Raw genomic sequence first — 14,140 nt, forward strand, 5'->3', positions numbered from 1 at the left:
AACAGAAAACATCTCTGTGAAGATGTAGTTCTGTTTGAAAAGTCTTCAGAATTAGGAATGCTAAGTGGCACTGAGAAAAAGGAATTAAATATCCATTATTTCCTTCTTTATATTTCTTGTATGTTATCACTAGATAGATGTTAGATAGATGTGGCCCAAAAGCAGAGCCCCAAATCTGTCACTTCTCAGACTACTTGGGAGTTCAGGAATAAGAGAGTACTCCTCAAGTGAGGCCCTAAGCTCTGGGATCTGATTCCCTCTTTGGTCTATTAGTCTCTGGATTTAGAAACATTCCAGGCAGGCTACACAGTTCCCTTGGTGTTCAAGAGGATGAGGCCTGAGAGATGGCAGGGCTGGAAACAATGAAGAACAACATAGGTGGGTTTGATATCACTGGTCCCCAGAGTGCCTTTTTTTTTTGTGGGAGAATATGCAAATAGCATCAAGAACAGGAAATTCTGATGAGCTGAAGCATGCACTGAAACCTCAGTGAAAACCTGGTGAAAGCTTTCACCAGGCTGGATGCTGACAGATGCTATGGGCTGTGGGTCACTGCACATCTTTTCCTTGTTCCACAATGAAGACAGTATGAAGAAACCACTCAGTATAATTGAACCAAATAAAACAAATAAATGCACTTGCCAAATAATACACAAATATGCAAGATATAGCTAGAGGCATGCTGCTGCTCTGGCTGGTTTCTGGCAGCTTCTCTAAACTATTAGCACTGAACTGTGTAACTAAAAAGTGCACAAGTGATTTACAGAGATACTAGTATATCCTTATACACTACAAAATCAAATTGGTGCTGCAGAAATCAAATCAATACATAAAAATTAATGTACACTGTGAAAAGAAAATAGTCCACCATGTTGTCTTTTTTTTTTTTAATGAGAAGTTACATGCAATGTTTGAGGGAATTGTGTTCAATTAGAATAACATTCTCAAATATCACAAATCATAACTGGGAAAGATTCAGATAAGAATGCTAAAAGAATACTCAAATGGTCTGGAAGCTGAAGTGGTCTGAGCTATATATAATTTCAGCAGCCTGTAAGGTAATTTAGTGCAATGTTTTTATATTCTAAATGTTAACCAAACAAGTAATAAACAATTATGTACAGTTTTCCCCTCCAAACCAAAACCAAAACAATAAAAACCTTTAACATAAGTGCAGTAATACTAGCTACAAAGCCAGCCGTATTCACATTTTGGCTCCTTTACCTAATGCAAACAAAATACCTGGACAATGAAGAAGATATAAATGTAGATAGGACTAGATCCCTCTTAAATAAGCTTTGGTCTAAATGAGAATTGTGCTTATAGAATTAAATTTCCTCTTATTTTATTACTTTCTGCCAAGACATTAAATGAATTCCCTCTGGTGTTCACATAAGATAATTCCAAGTGCCTTTAAAATAGCAGTGGTAGACATCACTATTGACTGTTCTTTTATATTGCCTGATCATACAATGCACATCCCAAACACAGTATGATTGAACACTATTCTATTTATATACATGTTTATATATATATGTGTATATTATATATGAACATAAATGCATATAGTTATGTATTTGCATGGCTCATTACAGACAATTGTGAAGTTTAGTTTTGACTGTGGTGTGCTATGTCTTCGTGTCTGAAGTATTGGGATTTTGCAATTCAATACCCTGTTAGGGTGTAAAAGTGAAAAATGCCAGAAAAGACATCTCTGAAAATGTTTGACATTTCCCACCTTGAATGTTACTAAAATTAAAGGTTTAATAACACACCAGCACATACCATTTTATAGCATTCTCACTATGGGCTTCCCCAGCTAGGAAAGAGTGGGGCCATGGGAGAACTCCTGACCAAGAAGCAGAGAAATTTCCATATTGAACACCAATTATATGATTGCAACCTGCCTATAAGAAAACATCTCAGAGATGGTGAATGAAGTAATGCACTCTAATGCAGAAGGTAAATGTCAAAATCTCATGTGCTTTTCCATACTGACTGACCACAGTACTGAACTGGTCAACTTTTCAAAAAACACAAGGACAGACAATAAAAAATTAGTTTTAAGTCAATATTAAACTTATACCGTTTCATGAAATTACTACCTCGTTACATTTGTATTTATTATGTTGCACTCAATATATTTTTTGCTTTCAATAGTTTTTTTAAATAGACTTTTGCATGGCCTGTAGTTGATTGAAAGTCATAGTCTTTTAAAAGTTCTTTCCAGTGAACATACTAGAATCAGGACTGAAGATTTCTGAAAAATAAATCAGAATTGATTGTGTGTGGCTTATCAGCCCCTCCTAGGAAGGATTGCTGATTTCTCTCCAAAGGGCAAATATCAAGTAAGGCCCCAAGTTCTGCCACATGGTAGCAAAATGGTGATATTTAACTCATACAATTTTTTCTACCTGTGATTTATGGGACTATAAATATAGGCATTTCCTATGAAGGAATCAATAAACGCACTATTGTGGCATTCCAATCCTCAGTTCCAAGCTTTTTTTTTTTATACTTCTCTGACACCACCTGAATGTTAAAGAAAGAAAATATTGTCTGAGAATATCTCCTCACTGGTCAGCCACTGCCAGCATTAAGAGATCTTTCCTGAATCCCTGATACAGGGGGTGGGGATACCAATATTTTGCACTTTTTGAGAAAAGTGCAGTACAAGGAAGAAGTTCTCCTACATGTTTTACCTGTCCTGATTATGCACATCTGTTTTAATTTATTGTCTCTCTGAGGCACAGGCATTTTGTAAAGCACTTGCCCAACATGAAATTCAGTAATCATCTCTAAGCAATTCATGCAGCCTTCTCATCTGCCTTCAACTTCTTTTTTCTTCAGGTTCTCCAGTGACATAAAATGAAGATGCAGCTTCCAAAAAAGACCAACAGTTCAATACTTGCCTCTCCTGGACTGATGGAAACAATGATTTTGTGAGTATATATTTTGCATCATGCTCCTCAGCGTCATTTTTGTGAGTTTGACTCTGGTTCCAGTCACGTCAATAAGAAATTCAATACCAATATGGGCAAGGCAGAATTGGACTAGGAGTAATGAATGCCCTTCATCTGACCAAGGAGTCTGAGGACTGATCTTCCTACTGCTTGGAGCAGTTTGTGGGAACCACCAGAATTCACATATCCTTTCTCTGTTCCAAAACAGAGAGAGCAAAATCTTCTATGGAAATCTTTGAGCAATTAAATAAACACAACAAGCATAGAGAAGTTAAACTTCAGGACTGAGTATAAATATACTTGATTGGTTCAAAATATTTTAAGAATGAAAACTAGGGGCCTTGCCTCTCCCTGCCTTGAAAATGACTGTGATTAATGTGAAAAAAACTTTTAAATCAGAGCAGGAAAATTGTGCCTTCTGGTTTTTGGAATATTTCCTTGGTATTTTTGATGATGTGGAAACTCTGCTTGGAGAAAACATATTGCCTCCTATAATGCATGGCATTATGCATTATATTGACGGCAGTAGGGAAGAAAAAGCTTCCATTTCAGAAGCAAATTGGAGGAAAAAGTATACAATTTAAGGACAGAAATTAAGCAAAACTTTGAATGCAAAACCAGTCCTGATCATGCAGGCATTTCTTTGTTAATCACAGTTTACTGGCAAGTCTCAGAATCAAGGACGTTGTGTCACAGGCTGAGGGAGTCTTGAAATGTGAGAACAGGTAATGCAGTACCCATATGACATAAAAGGCTGGGCTGATTCATAGTCTTCCAACACATTATGAAACACTTCCATACAAAAAGGATGTCATAGTCCTTGTCTTTCTCCAGCAAACATTATATAATGTGTACAAGAGCAGAACAAACAACTTGGAGAGGTGTGACACAGATCATGAACACCTACCTCATCATCCAAGCTAGATGAAAGATATCATTGTTGGGAAATAAAGTGAAACAGACTCACAAAATAGTCCTGTTTCTTAATCTGGAGATCATTACACAACGCAATATACTATTGACAAAGACTATTTCAAAAGCAATAGTGATAAAATTGTGCTTTTTAATTGGAAATAAAAGCTATGTATAGGAGACAAACATTTTCTCTAGGTGCCACCATCAACAGGTATTGCTGCCACTAGGAGCACTGTTTTCAGTTTAACAGAATATTCACTAAACATGTAATAGATGAAGTCCCCTGTGGCCACATACCCTACATGCTGTTTGATTCCAGCTATGAGATTTCTTTGAACCAGCTTTTTGTAGAATCATTCTTCCCCCATCAAGGAGTCCTTTTGAGATATGTAAACCTGTCCTATCCTTTAATAAATAAGTGTTCACATATATTAGGCTGTAAACAAGGCTTTTCACCAGATGCAGATAATAAATATTTACTAAATATTTCAACTCATCCTGGATTAATTCTATAATTAGAAGAAAATATAATCAAACCTTCTAGTTATCCTTAACTCTGCTGGCTATAAGCTCATCTGCTTCCTTGTCTCACCACCTTTCTGTAATTCTTACTATCTGCTGTAAAATAAGAATTAATGCTTAATTTTCCCTTTCTTGATATAGATCTTATTTCTAAAACAGTGACTTTTTGTTTTCTCTCTATATGGGTTTTTTTAGATTGCATCATCTAATTTTTGATTTTGGGACATCTAAAACTTCTTTAAAAAAATCTAAATTATTCATATTTTTATAAGTTCCTTTGAATAAGTTATTTATCTTTTAATTAGTTATAACATTTTTAATGAGAAAAGAAGATATGAAACACAATTTAGAAAATATATTACCCAACACATTTTTTTTAAACAAAAGAAATTCTGGATGCAAAAGAAGTTGCTTAAAAATAGGGCTCATTGCAGGTAAAGAAATGGTAGGTGGCAACATTTAGTAATAAAAAATAAAGGTAAAATTTCCCTAGTTGAATGGATTAACCTTGATAATCTGGTTTTTTAGTTTTCTTTATTAATAAGTCTGACATAAAAAGTAGAGTCTTGACAAAATTAGGTGTCTGTAGTGTTGTGTTCAGTTCTACGTTGCCCTGTCCAAGTGAGACAAGGAGATCAAAGCAAGCTCAGTGAATGTATACAAAGATCATTAAGGGCTTGGAGTATTTACCATGTGAAGAAAGGGTGCCCAAGGCAGCACAGGTCAGCCTGGAGAGGAGAATGCTCAGAGGGATCTTACCAGCCTCTAGAGATACCTCATTACGGAGGAATAGAAGGGGTGCATAGAAGATGTAGCCAGACTCTTCCCACTGGTGCCCAAAGGAAGGACCAGCAGTAACAAACATGAATCTGGAAATTCTATTCAAATGTAAGGAAACACTTGCTCACTGCAGGGGCAGCCAAACACTGGAATAGATTGTCCAGGGAGGTTGTGAAGTCTCCACCCTCGGAGATGCTCAAAACCCAGCTGGATATGGTCTTGAGCATCTTGCTTTAGTGACCCTTGCTCAGTTTGGACTAGATGATCTTGAGGTCCCTTACAACCTCAGCCATTCCTTGATTTTGTGAACCTAGAGGACGATGCTGGCATAAAAACCAACCAACCAACCAACCAACCAACCAACCCTTATAAACTAGCCATAAACACATTGGATCAGAAATTTAAATGTTAAAAACCTTCAAAATAAAGAAATTCTGCAGAAACAGAATTTTCCTCCTAGTTTAGAGGTTGAATTTGATGAATTATCAAAAGTATTAGAAGAAAGTTTCACACTATTGCCTGTAGTAAGACTAATCCACACAGAAGATAATTTCTAGTCTTAATTTTCAAAACTAGGATTTTTAGGGCATGAAAAATGTACAGGTATTTCATACATCCTGATCTAGCCACAGTCAGTTTGAATTGTTTGCCCCCAGTAAAGGCCTATCAGCATTAGTACATATTCCCTCTCCCAATTCGGTTAAATTATACAGTTAATCTTAAAAAGACCCTAAACAAGTTATCTCAAGCAAGTTTCTAAACCAGGTAATTTCAACAAAACTGTCAGAGAGCAATCACAAACAAAAGTCCAGATGAGTGGGGGTCCCTCACATAAAATCTTTGGCGAGTAATGCTGGGGACCATCTTATTAACTTGTATCAGGTGCAGGCAGAACAATTCACCTTACCATGGCCAAAACTACAGGTGTGGATGTTAATTTCTTTCTCCAGACATCAAAGGAAGACTATTGAATAGATATTGAGCAGAGATGCATTTGGGATACCAAGCTTTATTAGGGTCCCAAGTGCATTTCTTCTCCAGGAACCGTGGTCTCAACTCAAGTACCATTCAAAGTTTTGCATGCCTCAATATATGAAGGATATCAAACCATTAGAGTATGTTCAGAGGAGAGTGGCCATGATGGTGAAAGATCCTGAGGATAAAACTTAGGAGCAGCAGCTAAATTCACTTGGCTTCTTCGGCTTGGAGAAGACAAAGGTGAGGGATGACCTCCTGGCAGAGTACAACTTCCTCCAGGACAGCAGTGGAGGGGATAGCCTTAATCTCCTCTCTCTGGTCCCATTGATAGGCACAAGGAATTGGAACCAAGCTGCACTAAGGAAAAGTTCAGATTGGACATTAAGAAATGATTCTTCACTGAGAGGGTGGCCAGTCACTCAAACAGACTCCCCAAGGAAATGATCATGGCAAAAAGCCTACCAGAGTTCAGGGAGCACATGGATGATGCTTTTAGTCATCATTAGGATTAGGTTTAAGCAGTCCTGTGAGGAGCAGAGAGTTTGGCTTGATGATCCTGCAATCTTCCTTCCAACTGGAGATATTCTGTGTTTCTCTGATTCCATGGTTAAGCTGCTTAAGGCTCAAGCTCACCACTGGCTTCATGCAGCTCTGTGGCCTTTAGTCAGAGGCGTGCCTGGAAAGAGTGGTGTGAGAAAAAGCTGTCAGTGGTGGGGTTCTGTCCACTTTTGCTGTAGAGCTGCTTCTAAGCTCAGGCTCTTGTTCTCAGTCTCTGCTAGTGCTTGGTCTTCCACCTTCCAGCCTCTTGGCTCTGATCCTGACCTGATTGCTTGTTATTGTCTTGATCTTGGCCTGTTTCATCCCTACAGGCTTGCCTGCTGGTCTGGTCTGTGAGCTGAGCCTTGATGCCATCACTAGACCTGCTCTGCTCTCCATGCCCAGGCACTGTGGGACTGGACCCTTGCCAGTGCCCTGCCTGCCTTCACACCTGGCTCACCTGCTCTCAAAGTGGCAGTGGATCTCAAAGATTTCTGCCATTGCTGCTTCCTGCTCAGGATGGAAGGGATCCTTAGGAGGCTACAGAAGAAATCCCCATGCTAGTCCTGCGGGCAGAGCTCTTAAAAAGCATGAGGGCAGCAAGCAATACCTCTACCTGTAAAAGCATACCTGACCTCTTAGAGAGAATTTCTGCTACCAAGAGAGTCAGATGAACATTTGAATATACTGCTCTTCTATTGAGAAGCAATTGAGGGAAAAGCACCTGATTTTTGCTGCAACATGAAACATCCTGACAGCAGCTTTTGGCTGTCTGAGCTTTGGAAGCTACTCTGTTGAGCTGGTTCTAAACAAATCAGATGTATGCTACTGTATTTGGTGACAATACAATTTATATATGTTTTGTTGTTTTTTCTTAGTGATGCTATTCTAAAAGTATATTCCATATGTTTGAAACTTAGGAGTGGACCTGGCATTGGCAAGGACAGACAACTGAGACCTACCTACCCAAACTGATGTGTGTCATGAACAACTCAATTTCAAGAACATACACTTTTACATTTACGTACAAAACTGATCCCCACTGTTATGATGAAGGTAAATTTATGTCCGTGAGATTTCTCAGCTGTGAAAGCTCTTGTAAGAACATTATTTCCTATAATCTGATGAAGAAATAAATGAGTACAAATTCCACAGTAGTGGAATTACTTTTCTGATTATCTTTTGAGCATGCAATACAATTTAAGCATATGATCCTGAGGCTGAGGTACTTCAGACAACAAAACCAGCATCAAGACTGGCTGATATTTAGATATTCTAATTGTGGTGATGCTCCTTTATGTTTAATTATTCTACTTTGCTAAGAATGAGCTGAAAAGCTGAAAAGTTTTAGGTGTTTTAATTCTAGCATAAAAACTAAGTAAGGGAACATACTAGAATTTTCTTTTTGTCTTGCTAAACACTCCTTTGCTAACAAGCAGAAGGCAAGAGGAGTGTACACATAATGCTACAGATTGCTAAAGCATTCCATTTTATAGAGCTAAGAATTCATATGAGATACAGACTCACACTTCCACTGAAAACAGCTCCCTGCCATATAAGATAGAGTAGGAAGCAGCCAACAATGCTGCTGTCTTTCAGATCTCAGTGACTCATGCATATACTACTTTTCTAAATTAACTTAATTCTAAAATGGGCCTTCATTATCAATAGTGAAGATTTATACAGTGTCTTTCAGCAGCAGAGAGATCACAATACTTTATAAAAAGTGTAAACTTTATAAACACATACAAACAAACAAAAAAAAGATTCTGCCATGTTCAGATGGAAAATTATATAAAACTATAAAACACACAGGAAAAATGTACCATAAGGTCTGCTTGCCCAAAAAGGAATAAAGAGTTAGAATTAGAGTGTCATGCTATTACAGCAGTCCTGAGTTATTAAAGTGTATCCTATTTATGAGAGTTTCCAGCTTCAATTTTACCCTGGATTACCTGGTGCCCTGAAAAAGGGAAATCAAAATGACTGGAGGTGTGAAAAGGAATTTTGTTGCATTATTTGAACTTGAATTTAGCAAAGACACTAGAAGAGCTGTGAGATGTACCCTGACTATGTAATGAACACTTCAGAGCACTGAAACAATAAACAGTACAATTATTATTATTACTGAGGTATCAGGAAGTCATTATTACAAAATATGCAGATCATGATGATTCAAGAAAAGAGGTTGTTGCAGACCTTAACCTGGGACATTTTTTCGACTACAGTTAGGGAGAGTGCGACCTGCAGAAAGCAGCTGTAACACTCAGTGAAACAATATTGTTACTTCTTGCTGCTCTTGGAAAGAAACTGTGAAAACATTAAATGTGATCAGCTTTTCCATGATGAAATGTGGTGTTTAAACTGAAGCGTGGCTTCTTGTTCTCTTGTTCTCAGAACCTCATTCTCTATTCTCAGAACATATGAAGGACTTACATACACAGTAGATGTCTTACCTTAGAGTGTACATCAGTCAAGTTAAAAAAGGATGTCATTTAAGAGTTAAATGTCAATTACTTTTCTCAACTTTTTCTTGTCTGCTGAAGAAGCCACAAAAATTAACTCAATTGTACACAGTTTTGAGATTCCAGCTGCACACTAGAAATACCAACATCTATAAACAGGATCAGGGTTAGAACATAAATAGAAGGAATTTTAGAAATGAAACCTTGCTTCCTGAACTTGAAAAGGTTGTATTTAAAATGCTTACTTGCATACAGTATTATAACAGACATAAATTGCTTGTTAACCTCAAGCATCTACAAAACCAATGGAAATCTGAATCCTAGAAGTTCAACTAATAGTCATGCTAACACTGCTTCTTTTATTCAAGAACCTCAAAGTATTTTAAGAAGGTGAATAAATATTAGCACCTACTATATATGGAGTTGATTCACTGGAAGATATGCTGTTTGGTTTGTGTTCCTTGCACTTCAATTTGGCATTTCACTGAGCTGTTTAATCCTCAGTCCTTAGGGCCCTCCATGGTCTGTGAGCATAAGCAGGCAGCTTCAGGGAATGACTTGCATTTTGGAGGGCCTGAATTACTGGCCAGAGGCACCAGTCTTTCTCCAGTGCTTTTCAACTTTGTTGAAATGGAGATGAGACTTTTGTGGAGATGGCTAAAGTTTTCCAAATTAGCCCAAGCCTAATGTCACAGCTGGTATATTATCCTGTGATTCTCGTTTCTTATCTGAGCTGCTACAGTAAATTACCTCTGGGAAAAGATCTGAAGATTTATAAAGCTGTATTGGTAATGATTTTTTTTCTCCTTCCTTTTAATGTAATCCCTAATTCTAGGTCAGCTAATGCCTGCATCAGTTATGACCACAAACAGAAATCAGTAATGGTCCAGGAGATGGAAAGATCCCTACCATTTGAATAGCTTGTTTTTCTATCTTGGATAATTCTTTTTCCATTTTGAACTGCAATAAGACCTACAAGAGGAACAAATGAAGGCTAGAGTGAAGCATGATACACTTTAGTTATTCAGTTATATTATTCTTTAAAAGAGTAGTAAAAGCAATGCTATTATATAAATGAATACACTAGAGCACAGAAGCATTTGATCGTTCTTTAATCAAATATTAGTCAAAAGTACTTCTATGTTCTGCTACCTTCTTAAAATACAAAAGCATGCAGCATGTTAATCTTTGGCTCATGCACTGTCCCAGCATGTCCTGTCCTTGAATATATATAGGGGTAGAACAATTTATAAGGGTTCTTTGAAGTTAATTTAGTACAGCAGCAGTATTAATCATGATTTTCACCACTTTTGTCTTGGATACTCAGACGTAACTGTTGGGAATGATAGTCAAACTACAAATATTTGGGTTGATCATTCAATTTGCAGAACAAAGATAGACGGAAAATCCACTTCAACATGAAACACGAAAGTGCTTAAAAATTTGTAGCAGAAAAAGAATCCTTAATCCCCAGTGCTGCAAAGGAGTTTTGTTGGCTTAAGTACAGTTGTAAAAAACCAGAATGTTTATTGGCTAGCACATACTGTGAATGTATCACACATGGTCAAAAAACTGCCAATAAAACTTTCACAGCTTAGCTATTCAACAGGCTGGAGAAAAAAACAAACAGTCTTTTTACTTTACAAAACTCCTAAAAAAAACCACCATTGTGCAATGGCACAAGAATTCCACCTAGCTCTTCTAGAAACAGAGATATTCAGCAAGTGAACTATGCTTTGCCCGGGACATTAATAAGAATACATAAGGATTACCAGAGAATTCATGCTGTATGTAGAAAAGAACTAGCTTCAATGAAGTAGTTTATCCTCAGACTGTACAAATGAGAGAAGAGTAGCTAAAGATTACACCGAGGGAAGTATTTAGCAGCTTCCTTATATAGAAAGATTCTGGACTACTGATACATGTCAACACATCTGAGTGAAATGAATACATTTACTCAAACTTGTCTTCACCACACACAACCAAACACTTCACAGACCCTTCACTCACTGTTGGTGTGAGAAAGGCTTTGTGCTCATGCAAGTACTTCTCCCATTTTACATGCCTGTATAGCATTCCCAGCATTCTATCTTATTTTATTATTTCTGGATTCTTGGAGTGCTGTTTCCATTTCCCTGCCCACTCCCTCCACTACCATCAGTGGATCCTTCCCGGACAGACACAAAATTAATTACTGTCTTAGAATACACACAGGCATATACATTATTATAAATAACAGAAGAGGGTCATTTAAAGGAATTCTAGATTAAATGCAAAAGAAAGTGCAGATTTGCAAAGTAGCAATTCAGTGACAAAACTACGGTTAACATAAACACATGTTTAATGTGGTCTTTTAAAGTACTCTGACGGTGTACCAAGAGTCGTGATATTTTGTGCAAGCTGTAGTTAATTCTGAAATTCCTGTTCTCTGTTTGACTACCTAACTCCAACGGCTGACTAATTCAGAAAACCAAAACAAGTATCCTGATCTACCACAGCCTTGTGGTAGAATTATTCTGAATTTGTTAAAGTGTAAGCCACTGCCATTTGGCAGCAATTCCCATAACACCTCTTCATTCCTATTAAAGATGCACTGCAGCTTTCAGTCAAGGTGGTAGTCTGGGCCTGTCTTCTCTACCTAGCCATGTGTTTCCACAGATCTTAAAAGCAGCAAAATTATTACATACAAGATTTCTGCTACTTTGTCAATAAAACAAGCGAATAGCTTCACAAGCCATTAGGGGGAGAAGGACAGCAGGCAAAGTAGTTACATAAGATCTGTTTTCTAGGAAAAGTGAATTAAAAATCCCAGCCTTTTTTTTCTTCCCTGCCACAATGAATCAGATACTTTTCCTCTTTAAACAATGAGACAGAGAAAATATTGAAAGACACACAGATGAGACACTTTCTGTTATGTGAAAGACGGGAACTGGAAATTAATTTTGCAGTAGTTATCTTAAAAACCTTGTACATAGCTGCTGACTAAGTCCGTGCTTATTTTGGAAGTTGTATCTGAATTTGACATTCAAGCATCAGAAATGTAACTTTGTCCCCTCTAGCCTAATACACAATTTTACCAGAAATAGGATATACTTATGTAATAGCCCACCTACTTTTAACTTAGCTACACAGCACACAAAAACTCCTTATCGTGATACCATTAGATACAACATCTCAGAGACATTATCTAAGATCCAATAGATTGATATTGTTATATTTTGTCAAGACTTACAAACTACAGACCAAACAGGGACCCATAACTTCTCTAATAGTTTTAACGCCCACATAAATGGCTGAGTAACACAGCTACAGAGATACATGAACACACAGCTCCCAAAGGTCTTGGAGTCTTTGGGGGTCCTGGACTGGAAGCTACCCAATATTATTCCAATGTACAAAAAGGGTGTGAAGGAAGATCCAGGATCCAGTTCACACTGGCTGCAGTTGAAAGGCACTTAAAGAATAATGCAATCATCAGGCAGAATCAACACAATTTCACAAAATGAAAGTCCTGTTTGACTGATTTGATACCTTTCTATGACAAGGTCACCTGCCAACTGGGTGAAGGAAAGGACATGGATATAGTTTGCCTGGATTTAGGAATTATTAAAGATTCATAATGGATTAAATTTGGATTAAGCCTTCTGATACTGTCCCTCACAGCATCCTTCTGGACATGTAGTTCAACAGTGGGTTGACAGGTGAAGACCTGGCTGAAGGGCAGAGCTCACGGGGTGCAGTGACTGGGGCTGCATCTGGCTGGTGACCAGCCACCAGTGGTGTTCCTCAGGGTACAATTCTTAACAACATCTGTAGCTTTTGGCCAGCCCTGAAGTGGCCAGGCAGTTGCATCAGATACCAGTTATATGTAGCTTCCAAAAGAACTATCCTATCCTATCCTATCCTATCCTATCCTATCCTATCCTATCCTATCCTATCCTATCCTATCCTATCCTATCCTATCCTATCCTATCCTATCCTATCCTATCCTATCCTATCCTATCCTCAAAGGATATTACAAGAGGCTGAACACAACAGACAGATTTTTAATAAAAACACACAAATACTACAATTTTCCACATAGCAAGAAGTTGCATTTGACATACTGAAACTAAAGCAATCTAGATTATTAGTCAGGTGTCCTGTCAATAATTATTTAGCAAAATATATTTTTGTCTGTTTTTTGCCCTTGAAATAATATAAATATTCACATAAAGAAAATATATATGAAAACAGATTGCCATGGTGGCATTTGCTGATGTAGCACAGAGAACTGATCCTGAATTGTTTAATACAATTTGAGTGATCGCAAGGTCCTCTAATGAATTAACCTAATATCTTAATCTAACTTTTCCTTGCACTGGAAACATAACGAACTTGTTATTCACATATGCGTCTCTGTGCAAAGGGAGAAGGCTTTGTGCAACACACAAAGGCAAAACATGATTTTTTTTTTTAATAGATTTTTCAGTATGAGCATGTTAAAGGCTCAAAATAAATGTAGATCAGCTGAGCATGTTTGCTGGAGTCAGTCCAGTGGGTCAGTGCAACAGTCAGTGGCTATGCGAAGAGCCACGGTGTGCCCACCTGAGCGGGTGGGCAGTTCCAAAAGGACCGGGACATACAGGTGGCATCTTGCCGAGGTACTGGCAGGGTGTTCGCCGTCTGCTCCTGATCGTTCCTCGCACAGAGCGGCTCCAACACGGGCGAGCGCACGGAGCCACCGCGGGGCTCCCAGCTCTGCTGCGAGCGGCACGCCAGCTTCCAGAGGCTCTTCCATGACGGGAACGACCCATCCAGGTAGCTCGGAAACTCCTTCTTCCCGGTTTACAGCTTATTTTCAATGGGCTGACGAACCCTCCCCTCCCTCGCCGCGTGGCCCTCTGCAGGCAGCAGCACCCGCCCTGCGCTGGATCCGGGCGGGCCCGGGGAAAAGCAGAACCCGCCCCGCGGTGGCTCCGGGCGGGCCCGGGGTAAAGC

General features: G+C 38.4%; 1 long non-coding RNA gene across 1 annotated transcript in view; it reads left to right on the top strand.

Moving 5' to 3' along the window:
* The window catches only part of LOC148219878 (uncharacterized), a 61,715-nt gene extending 52,768 nt beyond the window's left edge, over positions 1–8,947 (top strand). Inside the window, exons 3-4 of the long non-coding RNA XR_015799330.1 lie at positions 2,851–2,942; positions 7,616–8,947. This is a non-coding gene — a long non-coding RNA (uncharacterized LOC148219878). The remainder of the gene's footprint in view (positions 1–2,850; positions 2,943–7,615) is intronic.
* The last annotated feature ends 5,193 nt before the right edge of the window (positions 8,948–14,140 follow it).

The sequence above is a fragment of the Sturnus vulgaris genome, chromosome Z (assembly GCF_052056855.1).
Source record: "Sturnus vulgaris isolate bStuVul1 chromosome Z, bStuVul1.hap1, whole genome shotgun sequence".
In the NCBI taxonomy this organism is placed as follows: domain Eukaryota; kingdom Metazoa; phylum Chordata; class Aves; order Passeriformes; family Sturnidae; genus Sturnus; species Sturnus vulgaris.